This window comes from Malaclemys terrapin, chromosome 2 (assembly GCF_027887155.1).
Source record: "Malaclemys terrapin pileata isolate rMalTer1 chromosome 2, rMalTer1.hap1, whole genome shotgun sequence".
Taxonomy (NCBI): domain Eukaryota; kingdom Metazoa; phylum Chordata; order Testudines; family Emydidae; genus Malaclemys; species Malaclemys terrapin.
The window spans coordinates 46,016,970-46,025,057 of record NC_071506.1 but is presented as its reverse complement, the minus strand read 5'-3'; the positions used below and the strand labels follow the sequence as shown (position 1 = coordinate 46,025,057).

General features: G+C 46.3%; 1 protein-coding gene across 1 annotated transcript in view; it reads left to right on the top strand.

Annotated features, from left to right (window-relative positions):
* The first annotated feature begins 6,461 nt into the window (after window positions 1-6,461).
* Window positions 6,462-8,088, top strand: part of OSGIN2 (oxidative stress induced growth inhibitor family member 2) — a 42,380-nt gene continuing 40,753 nt past the window's right edge. The window contains exon 1 of the mRNA XM_054018203.1: window positions 6,462-6,528. The gene's annotated coding sequence lies outside the window, so the exon portion shown is untranslated. The remainder of the gene's footprint in view (window positions 6,529-8,088) is intronic.

The window sequence follows — 8,088 nt, the reverse complement described above, 5'->3', positions numbered from 1 at the left end:
TTCTAGCCTTTCTCAGCAACCACAAGGGCTAGAAACTGAATGTTACTTTTAAATGAAAGCTGAGATTCTCATGTAATCACTGACAAAGAGTCCTGTGGCACCTTATAGACTAACAAAAGTATTGGAGCATAAGCTTTCGTGGGTGAATACCCACTTCCTCAGATGCAGTGGGTATTCACCCACAAAATCTTATGCTCCAATACTTCTGTTAGTCTATAAGGTTCCACAGGACTCTTTGTCGCTTTTTACAGATCCAGACTAACACGGCTACCCCCCTGATACTTGACATCATGTAATCACATTGTCTCAAGCAGCTGCGGCTTTAAGTAAAACTTCAGGATTCATGATAAAGTAACAAGTGTTGGCAATAGTGGAAAAAGAAGGTCCTGCTGCTTAAAAGATATTCAATTTATAGGACACATTTATTTTCAAATAAAAATAACATAAAAATAGAGGGCCAAATACTGAAGTCCTTATTTGGACAAAACTCTGAAATCCGCAGGAGTTTAGCCGGAGTAAAAATTTCAGGAATTGGCCCATAAAATAATGTATATTTGTACATTAATGTATAAACTGACACTTCTATCTATTACTATTTTATTATTAAAGTCTTTTAATTTTTTTACTATTATTATATATTATTTAAGTTAAACGATTGTTCAGAGGACAAGACCTTTTTCTGCATAAGCAATCAAAGAGATGTGTCAGGTGTATAAAATAAGGGCTTTATCCTTCTTCTATTAAAGTCAAGGGGAATTTTGCCATTAACTTCAGGTAGCTCAGGATTTGGCCCTCTATTTGATGGGTGGACCTCTGCACTTGGACAGACTTCCATTGACTCCAGGGAGTTTCCCTGAGGACACATGGTGACACCAGTGCAGAGTGAAAATGATTTATGGATTCCTGTTGTTTTAAAACTCATGACATTGGCTTATTTTTAATCAGTTCACCATCAAATAAATTGTAAAATGCCATGTTTACAAAAATAGCAAGATTGTGAAGCTTGTAGGTGTAGGCCTTCACCTCAGATGATCCCTCTCTATGAAACTGGAAAACTCAGGAGATCTTATCTCAAGGTCTCGGTCTCACCAAAATGTCTTCAAGTAGTTTATATATAGTAAATACATCTGCCTCTCATTCAGCAGCTATTCTTGCTCTCTCTCTTGTCTATAGTACGTGTACAGTGTGTTCCACTTTGTTCCTAGGACAGGGATGATACTAAATGACCATCCTTGAGAATCAAGATTTATCAAGATAAAACATGCATTTAATGGGATCGTACCCTACGAGAGTTATAAACTGTCCCAGTTTTAAAAGTAGGGGACATGTAACTTGTTACAGTGTGATTCTGTAACAATTACTTTATTATATCCATTATACTGTGACTGGATATGACACAGTTTCTTGCCACACTCTGACAGAAAACAGGAGCCCGATCCCACTCCTATTAAAGCTTGTATTTTTTGCCAACCAAAGAACTGCATATTAATAAAAGAATACCTTTTCATTTTTGTTTCATTTTAGAGAGTGATTGCTGCTACTGTGAAAGAGCTGACCATTAAAGTGTTACTTTCACCAAGAAATCAACACTTCAACATCTGGTAAAATGAATTACATTAGTAAGTGCTTCCTTCCCTTAGCCCCCTCCCCTTTACTGTCTCTACATCATTCTTCTTTTTGAGGTTGAGTATGCGTATAGCAGGGGTGAAAGTAAAATTGAGATCTTACTGGTACGGGGCCAGCTCTGTGTACCCCCCCCACCCCACACCCGGAAGGGACGGGACTGGGGTTAGTGTCCCCCAGCCAGACCATCTGCACTGCCTGGCCCGCGCCACCCGGGGCTCCAGTGGCAATTTAAAGGGCCTTTTAAATCGCAGCTCCGGGGCAGCTACTTCTTTTGCCCCCCATGTTGGCAGCCGGGGGGGGGGGCAAAAGGGGCAGCGACATTAAAGCACTGCCATGGCAGCGTTTTAAAATCAGTGGTACGGGCTGGTACTGGCGCTACTTTTTACCGGTACTACCGGCCCGTACCGCCTTACTTTCACCCTGGTGTATAGATAATTAAAAGATGTAGCTATTTTGTTCTCCATGTACTATGTTTTTAAATATAGGCTGCCTGTCCAGAGAAGCTATAAGGCAACTGCCATCTTGTATTTCAGTTGAGATGCAGAATGTTAGAGTGAATCACTGTCTTTCTCATTCATATTGTAAATATATTTTTCCCTTACTTTTATTTTAGATTAATCTAGCCTATTGCTCTGTATATATGAGCAATGAGCTGAATCTATTGTTAGATTTCTCCTACTTATGAGAAACCATTAAACAAGACCATATCCTTTATCAACAGTGATGTTAATTATAGCTATATCCTGTGAGGATCCTGGAGTGGGTGGCTAACTGGACAGGGATCTTGCAGTTGTATTATAGTAATCCAAATACTTAGAGAAATATACTGAACATTGTCTACAAAATATTTATGCTCTATTGCAGGGATTGGCAACCTTTGGCATGCGGCCCATCAGGGAAATCCGCTGGCAGGCCAGGACAGTTTGTTTACCTGCAGCGTCTGCAGGTTCAGCCGCTCGCAGCTCCCACTGGCCGCGGTTCGCCATTCCAGGCCAATGGGGGCTGCGGGAAGCGGCGGCCAGCACATCCCTCAGTGTGCCAAAGGTTGCCGATCCCTGCTCTATTGTATTTCTAAAAAAACCTGAGCATGATGTCAACTGGCATAGTTTGATGGTAGAACAAAGCAGAAAATATAAATTAAAGATACAAAAAGGTTTAGTGACTGACATTGTGAACAACACATCATAATGTTTCATAGGATAAACATAAAGGGAAAAATCACACAGCATGGGGAAATAAAATTATTTAAAATGTATAGGGGCAGACATAGATTTTGAGTGCTCTGATAAAAATACACAAACTCTAACTATTAAGAGACTTATTAGATTTAAACTATACTCCTAATACGGATTAAAAAATGATCTGAAGCTAATCAGAGAACTCTTTGGGGGGGGGGGGGGATAGCTCAGTGGTTGGCGCATTGGCCTGCTAAACCTAGGGTTGTGAGCTCAATCCTTGAGGGGGGCACTTAGGGATCTGGGGCAAAATCAGTACTTGGTCCTGCTAGTGAAGGCAGGGGGCTGGACTCAATGACCTTTCAAGGTCCCTTCCAGTTCTAGGAGATAGGATATCTCTATTTATTTAATGTTTATAAACTGACAGTCTCTCTGTAGAGCAATTTAATGTAACTGGAGAACTATCCACATTTCATAACACAGTTAAATGTTTTTATATTGTTGTTTTGATGCAGATAAAGTATTGAAGGTTCTTTTAAAGGTCCTTTTGGAAAAATGCGTAATTACAATACGAAATAAATCTCCCAGACAAAATATATATCTGAAGGCATCATTTGCCTATTGTATCTATATTACACATATAACAATCGGTGAGGAGATAACAGTTGAAGAGACAATGTAAAGATATCCAAAACTTATTCATCCCTCGGCCCGTGCTGCTTCCGGCAACCCCCATTGGCCTAGAGCGGCGAACCGCGGCCAGTGGGAGCAGCGATTGGCTGAACCTGGGGACACGGCTTTCCCTGAACAAGCGGTGGACCGACTTTGAGAACCACTGGTTTAGGAAACTGTGTATATTAAAGATATAATAGGACATAATCCCTTCTTCTCAAAATGCTTATTACTCACATCCATAATGAGGATGAGTTTTACATGCTGAAAGGTCCCAAAGCACTTCACAAGTCTAAACTGAAATACAAACTAAGGACAGGGAAAGCTTCCTCCACCACTGAAATGTGGTTACCTTAGGGGCTAAATGAGGCAACTGTTTAACAGCTGATGATAACAGTTTAGTATAATGTGAGAATACCACATCCAACTGCAAATGTCAGGAGAAATTTCAATAGGCAGACTTCAACTGTATGACCTCTATGCCTCCCTTTTGATCCAGGTATTATTGACTGTCTGGAGTCAACTGACTAGCAGACATTTCTAGCTGGGTGGCATACAGGAGATTAAAACTAGAGAGAACCTGAAGTGAGGCTGCCAGGTAGAGAGAAGTGTTCTGTGGAGCTTGTTGGTGTTTGCCACACACATGTGTCACCCTCTGTGCATATATCTTTCTTCATGTGAGGGCATGTGTGTACCTAACATAGGCCCTAAATGGATCAGCGTGGGCCTGAGGCAAATTAATATATCACGCTGCAACTGGAGAAAGAGTCAGGCTTCGCTGATCATGAAGCCCATCTCGACAGAAGCAGGCTGGTTAGTATAATGAGGAAGATTATAGCAGAATGAGAGAGTCTGCAGTCAAGTAAGGATGAAGGTCAAGGGGAAGAGCAAGTTCTGTGATCCTAGAGAAGACTGGCAAGCAGCCAAGGGAGGTATAGAGCAGCAAATGGTCATCACCATCCTGCCTGTCACTCAGGTCCTGTAAGTGGGGTGTCATCTTCAACTCAGATTTCTCTCTAGGTCTTGACATCCAAGCTATGTCTAAATTTTGCTGCTTCTTTTTGGGTAGCAACTCTAAAATACAGCCTTTCTTATCCATCCACACACAGCTAAAATTCTCACCCAACCTCATCTTGCATCTCAATTAACTTTTTCTCTGGTCTTGACAAATGCAGTCTTCCCCAACTCCTATCCATTCAGAATGTTGCTGCAAAATTCATTTTCCTAGCCTCTTGCTTTGACCATATCATCCTTCTCTTTGCACCCTTCTACTGGCTCCGCCTTCTTTATTGCATCAAACATAAGCTGTTTGACTGTGAAGGGCCTTGAAAATGAACACAATCTCCACTCTATAATCTCTCATTCACTATCAAGCTGTTGATGCTTGCCTTTGATTGGCCCAGTATGCTCACTTGTAAATATTACAAGACTACCTAATTATCTACCTTCAAATCCCTTCTCAAAAATCTCCTTTGCCATGATGACTACAAAAAACTTGACAACGGTTAGGTTGTTGGTGTGCAGCGATGACTGCCTATCATGCTGAGCAATATTGTTTTACTGTTTTCCTGTACTTTGTCATTAGTCTACACCCATCTGTTGCCATTGCCTTGTATTTAGATTGTAAACTCTTTGGGGGCAGTGATTGTCTTTGATCTGTGATTGTATACTGTCCAGCCCAATTAGGCCCTGGTCTATGACCAAAGCCCCATGTGTACGGTATGTGATACAGCATGGCCAGAGGGCAGCAGGAGACGGTTAGAAGGGAGCCTTATTCCCTGTAGAGGGAAGAAAGTTTGCTATAGATTAATTAGAGCAGCTGAAGCCAATTAGAGCACCTGAAGTCAGTCACCTGATAAAAACCCCCTGCTTCAATCAGACAGGGGAAGGAGTTGGAGTAGAGAGGACTGGTGTTGGAGTAGAGAACAGTTTGAAGGAGTAGAAACACAATGGATTGGTGTTGAAGCAGAGGAAAGTTTGGAGAAGTGCTGCAGCAGACTAAGAAGACCAAGACCCTAGGTAAAGGGGCATCTGGCTTGTGTAGTGGGAGGGCAGGAAGCCCCCGCACAAGCTGAAGGGCAGGAGGGGAAAGTAGCCCAGGGGAAGGAACCGCTAGTTCAAGTGATTTACCACTATCCCTAGGACCCCTGGGCTGAGACCCGGAGTAGAGAGCGGGCCCAGGTCCCTCCCTCTCCACTCCCCTCCTCTAGGACACTAGTGGGGCAGTTAATAAATATTCCAGTTCAGGAGCAAGAAATGGTGCCCTGAACCGCCCCCCCCGCCCAAGAAGAGAAAGTGCGAGACCCATCATAGTAGTGCTGGCAATTTGCCACAGGTAATACAAATATTTAATAATAATAATCTTTAAAGATATCTTTGGAGCATGTAAAAGAATAGTGGTAGGGTACAGAAGAAGTTTAGAGTATTGAAGGTTGGTTAACTTTCCCCCTCTCCCCCCATCAATCAGTAATTTTCAAGTATGGTTAAAAATAAACTATGCATCAGAGCAACAATCATGATGGGCAAGTAAGTATCTTTATCATAGGCGTGCGCAGCAAATACTCACCACTAACCACACATCACTGAACAAAAACACTGACCCGGGAACCTATCCTTGTAACAAAGCCCGATGCCAACTCTGTCCACATATCTATTCAAGTGACATCATCATAGGGCCTAATCACATCAGCCATACCATCAGGGGCTCATTCACCTGCACATCTACCAATGTGATATATGCCATCATGTGCCAGCAATGCCCCTCTGCCATGTACATTGTCCAAACCGGACAGTCTCTACGCAAAAGAATTAATGGACACAAATCTGACATCAGGAATCATAATACTCAAAAACCAGTGGGAGAACACTTTAACCTGTCTGGTCATTCTATTACAGACCTGTGGGTGGCTATCTTAAAACAGAAAAACTTCCAAAACAGACTCCAATGAGAGACTGCTGAGCTGGAATTGATATGCAAACTAGACACAATCAACTCAGGATTAAATAAGGACTGGGAATGGCTGAGCCATTACAAACATCGAATCTATCTCCCCTTGTAAGTATTCTCACACTTCTTATCAAACTGCCTGTACTGAGCTATCTTGATTATCACTTCAAAAGTTTTTTTCTCTTACTTAATTGGCCTCTCAGAGTTGGTAAGACAACTCCCACATGTTCATGCTCTCTGTATGTGTGTATATATATCTCCTCAATATATGTTTCACTCTATATGCATCCGAAGAAGTGGGTTGTAGCCCACGAAAGCTTATGCTCTAATAAATTTGTTAGTCTCTAAGGTGCCACAAGTACTCCTGTTCTTTTTGAGGATACAGACTAACACGGCTACTACCCTGAAACATTTCATTAGGGTGTGCGGCCAGGGAATTTTTTTTTTTAAAGGCGAACATCATAAAGGGCGGGGTGTGGGAGGGGGTGCTGTGTGCAGGAAGGGGCTCAGGGCAAGGGATTGGGGCAGAGGAGGGGTGTGGGATGTATGAGGGGGCTCAGGGAAAGGGGTTGGGGTGCGGGGTGTGGCAGGGGGTTCAGGAGGGGTGCAGTCTGCAGGAAGGGGCTCAGGGCAAGGGATTGGAACAGAGGAGGGGTGTGGGGTGTATGAGGGGGCTCAGGGAAGGGGGTTGGGGTGCAGAGTGCAGGAGGGGGCTCAGGGCAGGGTATTGGTGTGCAGGGTGTGGCAGGGGGCTCAGGACAGGGAGTTGGGGTGCAGGAGAGGTACAGGGTGCAGGCAGGGGGCTCAGAGCAGGGAGCTGTGGGGCAGGGGGTGGGGTGCAAGGTGCAGGCAGGGGGCTCAGGGCAGGGGGTTGGGGTGAGAGGTGCAGGCAGGGGACTCAGGACAGGGAGTTGGGGTGCAGGAGGGTAGGCTGTTTGCAGGCAGGCCCGGGGCTGGGGATCTGGGCTCCCTCGTCCCGGCAGGCAGGCTCGGGGGCCGGGCTGGGCGGGCCGGGCTGGGCACTTTGGGCCAGGCTGGGCAGGGGCAGCCGGGGTGGATTGCAGCGGGACTGGGCTGCTCCCAGGGCTGGACTCAAGGCCGAGGGTGCCGGGCCGGAGCTCCGAACAGCGCCGGGGAGCTGAGCTCGCAGTCAGGCTGTGGGGGGGCCTGTGGGCCGGGCTCACCCCCTGACCCGGGCCTGCTGGCTCCTGGGCACAACTTACGGTGGGCTGGGCTCAGGGGCGGCCTGACCCCCTCCCCCCCGGGTGGTGCCCAGGCCCCCGGCCAGCACAGGGAGCCACAGGCGGGTTTGGGGCCCTGGGCGCTGGAGGGGGGCAACTGCCTTGGGGAGGGGGCTGGGGCAGCACCCCCACGGGCCACCTTAAGCGGCTGTGTTGGTGTTGACGGGTGGGAGGCTTCCAGGGAGCAAATGGGGCTGTTAAAGCAGCCAGCCCAGCCCTGGGGAAGGGGAGCCCGGCTCAACAGGGTGCAGGCCGGGGGCTCAGGGCAGGGAGGGAGGGTGCAGGAGGGGTTCGGGCTCCGGCCTGGCGCTGCTTACCCACAGCGGTGCGCTCTCTGCCTGCCAGTGCCCCATACCGCGCAGCCCCGGGGGAGGGGAGGGGCGGCACAGGGCTCTGCACGCTGCCCTTGCCACGCCTCTAGGTACCT